Below are 11,224 nucleotides of genomic sequence, written 5' to 3'. Positions count from 1 at the left end.
GTAAAATTATTGATATGTAATAATGTGATTGTGTATGTGATTGACTCTACATACAGTAATGAGAGAAAAATGATAGGGGTACTCAGAGTGCTTGGAGAGGAAACATTAAATGTAACAGTGGATGAGCGGGCACGTGAGACGTGGCTTCAGTTCATGTCAGGAGAGAGTTGACAATCGCAGTGGTCACTTCTTAAATCAGGGAACAGGAGGGGACAGCTGGAACAGCTAATTGCAGATACATTCCATTAGAGCTGCGCCGATGTAGGTTTGAATAACAAGTTTGTCCATGAAGTTAAACAAAGTCTGCACATCTTACCCACTTTACACATAAAAGTAGCCCAAGAAACGTTCCTGAATAAGCCCTGAACGGCAAGCAGGCTGGTGGCAACCAGTTGGGGGCAATTTTTACCCCCCTGGGGCCTGGAGTTTTTCCTTATCTGTTAACCTAACCAGGAAAACTCTGACCCCTATACGGTCCCTATACGGGGGTCAGCAATCGTATACTTGTTCGTAGTAATTATATTTATTTAGACTAGAATAGGTGGGGGATTTCCTCTACCTAGACAGAGACAACAACTGATAGAGACAATATAACTCACAGGGCTGAGCTTGCTTTATGCATCATGCAGGCCTATGCAACTGCAGGCCTTTAAAACATGTACTTACATCTGTCATCACTATTATGTTGATTGATTCATTCCAGTTAATCATTTTGAATTGAAATCGTATAGGCAGCCTAGCCAGCCCAATTTTGAATATAAACCAAATTTGATCACATTCACATTTTCTCCTGACAAACAAATGGACAATAAATACATAACGATACCAATTAGTTACCCTGGCCAAATGGAGAGCGCCCATAGTAGGCTGTATGCATCTGCTCTTGTTAGTAGCCTACAGTTGATCAGACTGTAGACTGACAAAAATGGTCTCGTTTTCATCCCATACAGCAAGTCAAATCACGAATGTTTAGGTGTAGCCTAGGCTACTGCAACATTTAGTTAATTCGTTTTTGCTTGTCTCTGTCCGGAGTGATTATGTGTTATCGTCTTTACTAAATAAATACCGGAAGAAAGTGGAAAGCCTACTTGAGCGCGCTGCGTCAACCTCTCTCTTTAATCTAACTTTTAATGGATGATGCGATGGAAGCTATCAAACCATTCTGAATGATCCCAGAAAAGACTGAAAGTTCCATATGTTCAGCAAGTAAAGCATCGTAACGTGCAATTACTGCTACAAGCTCCTTGTGGTTGCACTTGTTAGTTAGCGGAATATTCCCTCTCGTTGTGCCCTCCCAATTTTTGCATGCCCCAAAACGCAGTGGTGTTGATAAACCGCTTGAGAACATCCCTGTTTCTTCTTACTTTCTCGGTGTGTTGCGCATTTTGAATAGGCAGACCTTCGACACGGTCGATGCGGCTTTTTCCCAGAAGCTTGAATCTTATAACGTTACGCTCTCTGCTTTTGTTTTGCCGTTTAGCTGAACGATCAATGTTCTTCAGGTCACTATACTCCTCTTCGGCCAAAGCGCTGACTTTCCAAAAAGCAGGCAATGCCAGCAATACAGGCGGATTGATGAAAGGCGGGAGCCTTAACCAGTTATACTTTTGATACCAATTGGTATTGAACGCCGTCACCTTTTCATCGTTCTTCATGAAACTTATCTCAGGTAGTCGACCTCGGCTTTTAATTCGCACCTTTTCTGTGTACCCTAGAGGATGAAAGGGGTTCAACAAAAAATAAACAACATTTGCGGTAGCGTTGGCAGCGAAATAAATTGCAGTATCTGGACACAAATATAAAGTTATAAAACCAAGAAACAATGTATAATCAACCTCCTCCGTCTTTTGTAATTTGAATAATAAAAGTGATAGTTGATGGATGTGCCTCCACTGAATCCTCAATGATCCCCTATAGTAGCTCTTGATAACCCTTCTCTCCATAGGGTTTCCAGCAGTTAGCTTCGCCCACTGCTGGCTCCAAGTGAACTACAATTCCGAATCCGTGTTTTAAAGTTTAGAAACATAAATAATCAACAGTATTGCTTCGGTCCCTCTCCTTTCCCCGAACCAGGGACCCTCTGCACACATCAACAACTGACACACACAAAGTATCATTACCCATCACTCCACATCCCATATGGAACGGTAGAGAGCCATGCGTCCTTCGAAACACAACCCAGCCAAGCCGCACTGCTTTTTGACACAACGCCCGCTTAACCCGGAAGCCAGCTGCACCAATGTGTTGGAGAAAACACAGTACACCTGGCAACGGTGTCAGCTTGCATTGCGCCCGGCCTGCTACAGGAGTCGCTAGTGCGCGATGGGACAATTGGTATTGGTAACCAGGGACCCTCTGCACACATCAACAACTGACACCCAAGAAACATCATTACCCATCACTCCACAAAAGCCTCGACCCTTTTTCTCCACAATTTCGTGGTATCCAATTGGTAGTTGGTCTTGTCCATCGCTGCAACTCCCATACGGTCCAGTACATCAGGTACATCCCTGCCGGCCAAACCCTCCACACAAAAATATTTGTTATAAAACCAAGAAAACAATGTATAATCAACATCCTCCATCTCCTGTAACTTGAATAAACTAATTTGAATTGAGTAATATCAAAAACATGCTAAACTATCACTTTTCAATCTCTATCCAATGAAGCTTCTCAACACATAGAACCCCTCTAAATACTCTGCAGCACAACCCCAAAACAAAGCACTAGGTTCGTTCTCTGATCCTAATCATATGATTGGATGGGCAACATGTCAGTTCATACTGAAAAATGCTTTTATTGGTTGGAGGAAGTCCTCCGGAAGTGGTCATAATTACCTCCTAGGTTTTCTATTGAAGTCAATGGATCCAAAGCTGTCATCAGGCCATGGTGCTGACCTATTGAGTGCTGTTGAAGTTACTATAGACGTTCATTGCAAAATAGTGTGTTTCAACCAATTATTTGGTGACGTGAATATATTTAGTATAGTTTTATCTAAAAATGAAAATGTTTTTAGTTGTTTTACTATTTATGTTTTTATGAAATTTCACTGAGGATGGTCCTCCCCTTCTTCCTCTGAGGAGCCTCCACTGGCTGCGATGCAGTGCCTTAGACCACTGTGCCACTCGGGAGGCCGTACTATTGTTTTTTCATTGAGATTCAAAGACATACAGTTTACTATATTACATTTTTAGTTCAAAACATTTAGCATATTTCATATATTGATACAGATCTTCTCCCCATTATATCAAGTCTCTAAGGATTATCACCTCTAATTGTGGTATTGGGTTCCTCATACAGAACAATGGGATTAAAACATTAGACACTATATATTAAGGTATGCGGTGGCCTGCGGCCAGAATACGTGTGTGCTGGCACTGTGTGATGATGGGAACCAGATGTCTGTCTGACCTGAATATTTTCACAGCACCACTATATTGTATCTGACCTCCAACAACCTTCCTACATATTTCTACCCATTCTGGTCTGGGTGTACGGCCGAGGAAACTGCTTTAGAAACCTTGTTTTTTCTTAGGGTTGCATCACAAATGGCATCCTATTCCCTATGTAGTGCATTACTTTTGACCAGGACCCATAGGGACTCACATAGGGCACAGGTCAAAAGTAGTGCACTATTCAGGGAGCCATTTGGGACGGAACCTTCATCTTAGTGATAATGTCATGTAGTAGACTTGGCTACATGAGTCTGTAATCTAGCAGTTGTTATATGTTTTAAATTATTTGTGTAGAGACTGACCCAAGTATACAGTATGTTTAGATTAGACACAGTAGCATCGATCTCAGCAAAGAATCTCTGTTATATTCTTCCTGCCAGGTGTAATTGTGTCAGCTTTTCCTCCGATCTCAGCAAAGAATCTCTGTTATATTCTTCCTGCCAGGTGTCATTTTTTCAGCTTTTCCTCCGATCTTAGCAAAGAATCTCTGTTATATTCTTCCTGCCAGGTGTCATTTTTTCAGCTTTTCCTCCTCTCCTTGGTGATGCTGATTTCATCCACTGCAAAGACAAATGTTTGCTCAGCCTGTTTGCAAACAAAATGAGTGTGTGATGTCCAGAGCCTTATCAAAGGATGCTGCTTTGTGTTTCGTTTTACATACTTTTGCAGTAGCCACATGTCTTTCTTAATTCCTTTTAAAGAAAATGAGATTCTCAACATTTACCAGTAAAACAACCAGAATTTTGGCATCTTTCAAAGATTTTATGTAATCGATCATAAGACCACTAGTGGCCCTTTAGATGTCTAATTATCTTGGGCCCTCTCTGGTCTTATCACATGTAAAATATATGTGAATTGAAACAATTCAATACGATTATTTAAAAAATTCAAAATAGAATGCAAAGCTGTAAAACATTATCCTAAATATCAACCATCAACTTAGTGAATACCATTGGTGTTTAATATGAGGGTTTCAGCATGAAATACTGTATCATTTGAAAAATGTTTTGCACACTTTTGCACACAATGTTTTGCACTTTTATTTTACTATGCAGGACACAAATATAAAGTTAATTTGTTGTCAAAGTTTTGGTGTCAAACTAGTGGCAGTTGTGAAAAAAGTCAATAATTGGACAAGTTGCAGAGGTAATTGAAAATAATACCATTGTTGATTAGATGCTTTTTACATTAATTAGGCTATTTTCTCTTGAACCATAAGGTCTATCTATTATAAACTCATAGACAATATAGACACATAACAAATTAATACTATATATGAATACATTTTTGTTTTGTTATTCAAGTACACAGTGCCTTCAGAAAGTATTCAGACCCCTTGACTTTTTTTACATTTTGTTACGTTACAGCCTTACTCTACAATTTATTAAATCGTTTTTTTCCCCCACATTTTCCCCACATTTTTCCCACAGACATTTTTGGAAGGTGAACCTTCGCCCCAGTCTGAGGTACTGAGCACTCTGGAGCAAGTTTTCATCAAGGATCTCAAGGAAGCCAGCCGCACTAATGTGTCGGAGGAAACACCTTACACCTGACGACCGTGTCAGCGTGCATTGCGCCTGGCCCTCCACAGGAATCGCTAGAGCGCGATGGGACAAGAACATCCCTGCCGGCCAAACCCTCCCCTAATCCGGACGACACTGGGCAAATTGTGCACTGCCCCATGGGTCTCCCGGTTGCGGCCGGCTGCAACAGAGCCTGGACGCAAACCAGGATCTCTAGTGGCACAGCTAGCACTGCGATGCAGACAGGGCCTCCCGAGGGCTGCAGTGGTCTAAGGCACTGCATCGCAGTGCTAGCTGTGCCACTAGAGATCCTGGTTTGAGTCCAGGCTCTGTGGGTCTCCCGGCAACCGGGAGACCCATGGGGCAGTGCGCAATTTGCCCAGCTTTGTCCGGATTAGGGGGGGTTTGGCCGGCAGGGATGTTCTTGTCCCATCAAACTCTAGCGATTCCTGTGGAGGCCGGGCGCAATGCACACTGACATGGTCGTCAGGTGTAAGGTGTTTCCTCCAACACATTGGTGCGGCTGGCTTCCGAGTTAAATGGGCATTGTGTCAAGAAGCAGTGCAGCTTGGCAGTGTTGTGTTTCGGAGGATGCATGGCTCTCGATCTTCGCCTCTCCCGAGTCCGTATGGAAGTTGCAGCGATGAGACAAGACTGTAACTACTAACTGGATACCACAAAAAGGGTTATAAAAAAGGATCTCTGTGCTTTGCTCTGTTCATGTTTGCCTCGATCCTGACTAGTCTCCCAGTCCCTGCCGCTGAAAAACATCCCCACAGCATGATACAGCCTCCATCATGCTTTACCGTAAGGATGGTGCCAGGTTTCCTCCAGACGTGACGCTTGGCATTCAGGCCAAATAGTTCAATCTTGGTTTCATCAGACCAGAGAATCTTGTTTCTCATGGTCTGAGAGTCTTTAGGTACCTTTTGGCAAACTCCAAGCGGGCTGTCATGTGGCTCTTACTGAGGAGTGGCTTCCGTCTGGCCACTCTACCATAAAGGTCTGATTGGTGGATTGTTGCAGAGATGGTTGTCCTTCTGGAAGGTTCTCCCATCTCCACATAGGAACTCTAAAGCTCTGTCAGTGACCATCGGGTTCTTCGTCACCTCCCTGACCAAGGCCCTTCTCCCCCAATTGCTCAGATTGGCCGGGCAGCCAGCTCTAGGAAGAGTCTTGGTGGTTCTGTGTTCTTGGGGACCTTCAATGCTGCAGACATTTTTTGGTACCCTTCCCCAGATCTGTGCTTTGACACAATCCTGCATCGGAGCTCTACGGACAATTCCTTCGACCTCATGGCTTGGTTTTTGTTCTGACATGCACTGACAACTGTGGGACCGTATATAGACAGTTGTGTGCCTTTCCAAATAATTTCCAATCAATTTAATTGGACACCAATGAAGTTGTAGAAACATCTCAAGGATGATCAATGGAAACAGGATGCACCAGAGCTCAAGTTCGAGTCTTGTAGTAGTGTCTGAATACTTATGTAAATAAGGTGTTTTTTACTTTTAATACATTTACAAAATTTTCTAAAAAACTGTTTTTGCTTTGTGATTATGGGGTATTGTGTGTAGATTGCTGATGAAATGTTTAATTTAATCCATTTTAGAGTAAGGCTGTAAGGTAACAACATTTGTAAAAAGTAAAGGGACCTTTACGAAGGCACTGTACATTACCAAAGTTATGATAGATTGCCATTGATTTTCTGTTAATTACCCAAATTCCTGAAGATTCCAGTAACTTTGCAACCATTTATCCAGTACACAGCAACTGGTTTGGATTTATCATATTTTTTAAGGGAAAACATTACATATAGGAGACTTCATTTATCAAGTATCAACCAACATTCGTCCCATAGGAGAAGTAAATGAATCTGTAAAACAATATTTGGCCTAACATTAATTTATATTCACAAGGTAGTTCATTATAATCAGTGGCCATTTACCTGATATGAACTCAGCAGAAAAAGAAACAATCCTCTCACTGTCAACTGCGTTTATTTTCAGCAAACTTAACATATGTTCATACAAATATTTACACAACAAGATTCAATAATTGAGACATAACCGGAACAAGTTCCACAGACATGTGACTAACAGAAATTGAATAATGTGTTCCTGAACAAAGGGGGGGGGGGGGGGGGGGTCAAAATCAAAAGTAACAGTCAGTATCTGGTGTGGCCACCAGCAGCATTTAAGTACTGCAGGCTTCTCCTCATGGACTGCACCAGATTTGCCAGTTCTTGCTGGGAGATGTTACCCCACTCTTCCACCAAGGCACCTGCAAGTTCCTGGACATTTCTGGGGGGAATGGCCCTAGCCCTCACCCTCCGATCCAACAGGTCCCAGATGTGCTCAATGGAATTGATATCCGGGCTCTTTGCTGGCCCTGCAGAACACTGACATTCCTGTCTGCATGAAATCACGTCCAGAACAAGCAGTATGGCTGGTGGCATTGTCATGCTGAGGGTCATGTCAGGATGAGCCTGCAGGAAGTGTACCACATGAGGGAGGAGGATTCCCTGTCACGCAGATTGCCTGCAATGACAACAAGCGCAGTCCGATGATGCTATGACACACCACCCCAGGCCATGACGGACCCTCCACCTCCAAATCGATCCCACTCCAGAGTACAGGCCTCGGTGTAATGCTCATTCCTTCGATGATAAATGCAAATCTGACCATCACCCCTGGTGAGACAAAACCGCGACTCGTCAGTGAAGAGCACTTTTTGCCAGTACTGTCTGGTTCAGCGACGGTGGGTTTGTGCCCATAGGCGACATTGTTGCTGGTGACGTCTGGTGACATCACCATCACCAGCAATCACCTTACAACAGGCCTACAAGCAGTCAGTCCAGCCTCTCTCAGACTATTGCAGACAGTCTGAGCACTGATGGAGGGATTGTGCATTCCTGGCATAACTTGGGAAGTTGTTGTTGCCATCCTGTACCTGTCCCGTAGGTGTGATGTTCGGATGTACCGATCCTGTGCAGGTGTTGTTACACGTGGTCTGCTACTGCGAGGACGATGAGCTGTCCGTCCTGTCTCCCTGTAGCGTTGTCTTAGGCATCTCATAGTACGGACATTGCAATTTATTGTCCTGGCCACATCTGCAGTCCTCATGCCTCCTTGCAGCATGCCTAAGGCATGTTCACACAGATGAGCAGGGATCCTGGGCATCTTTCTTTTGGTGTTTTTCAGAGTCAGTAGAAAGGCCTCTTTAGTGTCCGAAGTTTTAATAACTGTGACCTTAATTGCCTACCGTCTGTAAGCTGTTAGTGTCTTAACGACCGTTCCACAGGTGCATGTTCATTAATAGTTTATGGGAAACAGTGTTTAAACCCTTTACAATGAAGATCTGTGAAGATATTTGGATTTTTACAAATTATCTTTGAAAAGATAGGGTTCTGAAAAAGGGAAGTTTCTTTTTTTGCTGAGTTTAGATTGTGGAAGTAACCTTGTAAGAGTTTAGTTTAGATGACCGACAAAACATTCTCTTGGAGGATGCCATGGAACGCTCATATATCAACATCACAGTGTCTATCGCTTATCACCCCATTACTTAAAATCTTCTCTCCCATTCCATATGGTCTCATTCTCTTATCTGATCCCTGAGCAAACACTTTTTTTTTTTTGGTTGGGGGATAACAGGTACAATATTTAAAGTCATTTCATATCACATTTTCCATTCATTATGTCACACATATAGATTATTTTTGTACCCGTGGGCTGCCACTCAGAAGAATAAATTAAAACTTTAAAAAAAGTGGTATACTGGCCCTATACCACACCCCGTGCCTTATTGCTTAAATGTAACATTGTCATGTATTCTTATCTAGTCTTTCTTTGTGTGTTCAGACCAGAACCACACAGTGTTGGTGTTCCGGGCCAGTGCGTACTGGATGGGGTCGGCTCAGGGGAACGTGAGCGTGGCTCTCCTTCTCCAGCAGCGCTGGCCCCACCTCCCACTGGCCATCGAGGCAGAGGCCTTCTTCCCGCTGGACAGCAAGTGATACTTCTTCAAAAGGTAAAGTAATCTCCTTAAATTCACTTTAGTCAGTGAAAGATCTGGGACCAGGCCTTTTCACATGATCAGTGTGCTTTAGCCAACTCTCCTGACTGTGGCTGCATGACAATGAATTCAACACAGCAGAGGACTTTGCAAAAGAACAAACAGGCTAAAGTACCTCAGTGAGTAAGTAGTGTTGTTGATTGTGCGGAATTGTCTCGCTCCCTACCCCTTCCTCTCGAGGTAAACGTACGGTGTTGCTCGGGCCGTGCCCTGGACCCTGGCTTCCCCAGGAGGAGCAGCCAGGCCGGCCTCCCCCACCACCCAGACTGTGCCTTCTACTATGTCCCCCTGCGACAAATGGTCCTCTTTAAGGGCTCCCGCTACTCCATGCTCAACCTGCACACGCTAAGGTCTGACCCTTACTGGCTGACTGGACAGGGATGCCTCAGGTAACAACAGTGTGCTGACACATCCCGACGGGCACCTCTATCTCTTCAGGGAGCAGCAGTACAAGAGGTTTGACCCGGTGAAGGTGCGCATGACCAGAGAGGGCCAGTGAGCTCAAGACCTGGAATGGATAGGCTGCAGGAACAGGACTCACCAGGGCAATGACATCCTGTGACAAACAGTGGGGAGCTACAGCCCTTACATCAAAGTTGATGAGCCAAAAGGCTGAAACATTATCTTGGGTACAAATCTGTTTCTGCTAATATTCCAGTCCTTGTACTCCATATCATATGCCAAACAGTTTTGAATGACAAGGAGTGGAATGATGGCGAAACAGACTGGTAGCCAGGCTACCAAAACATATAAAAGGCCATAATGTCTGTGCAATCTAAATATGGAAGACGTGGCTGGAGCCGACCGGCGTCATTGGCCTAAAACTCAGTCATCAGTGCCATTGAACCAGACTTTTTGGGAAGACTCATGACACAATAAAACTGACACTAGTCATGAACATTGTTGAGCTCGTTACACCTGTGCCGGGCCAAGCATGTTGAAGAGCACTGTCGACAATTTGTATTTTAAAGCTAATGTTCCAACATTTGTGAAGATCGCATTCATGGTAAATGCTGCAGATATTGGCTCAATAGGAAATTATCTTTACAGACAAACGCTCTACAACGTGCCTCTGATTGAATCCTGGCCCTAGTGACAAATACTTGCAGTGGTAAATCAACAACTCCATGGAAAATGCTTTTGAATATCATATACGGTGCATTCAGAAAGTATTCAGACCCCTTGACTTTTTTTTCACATTTTGCTACATTTTAGCCTCATCTTAAAATGGATTAAATAGTTTTTTCCCCCTCATCAATCTACACACAATACCCCATAATGACAAAGCAAAAACAGGTAAAGAAATGCTTGCAAGCTTGCAAATTTATAAAACCTGAAATATAACATTTACATAAGTATTCAGACCTTTTACTCAATACTTTGCTGAAGCACCTTTGGCAGCCTCAAATCTTCTTGGTTATGAGGCTACAAGCTTGGAACACCTGTATTTGGGGAGTTCCTCCCATTCTTCTCTGCAGATCCTCTAAAGCGCAGTCAGGTTGGATGGACAGCGTCACTGCACAGCTATTTTCAGGTCTCTCCAGAGATGTTAGATCAGGTTCAAGTTCTGGCTATGGCTGGGACACTCAAGGTCATTGTTCTGTTGGAAGGTGAACCCAATGTTTGAGGCCCTGAGCACTATGGAGCAGATTTTCTTCATCAAGGATCTCTCTGTAACCTGCTCCGTTCATCTTACCCTTGACTAGTCTCCCAGTCACTGCCGCTGAAAAACATCCCCATGCTTCACCGTAGGGATGGTGCCAGGTTTTCTCCAGACGTGACGCTTGGCATTCAGGCCAGAGCTCAATCTTGGTTTCATCAGTCCTTTAGGTGCCTTCAAAACAATTGAATCCATTGTAGAAGAATAACTTAATAAAATGTGGAAAAGTCAAGAGGTCTGAACACTTTCCGATTGCACATTTAAGATATTCAACAAAACCAACAATGTGTAATTCACTTTTTTGAGACAAAGTAAAAGTTATTTCTATAAAATCGCGTGTGATAACTTCTTTGGAACACTGCCGCCTTCCAGTGGTTAAATTATTTTATTACAGACTTGTAAAATGTAGAGTACTGTATAAGACATTTTGTCTACTGAAACTGACCTAATCCAAATGTATACTTATCCAGCAGCGTTGCTGATACTAAACAAAGAACATTCCTAGTTTAAGT

The sequence above is a fragment of the Oncorhynchus mykiss genome, chromosome 24 (genome assembly GCF_057628025.1).
Source record: "Oncorhynchus mykiss isolate SJ-2025 chromosome 24, ASM5762802v1, whole genome shotgun sequence".
Lineage (NCBI taxonomy): Eukaryota > Metazoa > Chordata > Actinopteri > Salmoniformes > Salmonidae > Oncorhynchus > Oncorhynchus mykiss.
The sequence above is the reverse complement of the archived record's forward strand: the minus strand, read 5'-3'. Positions refer to the sequence as shown.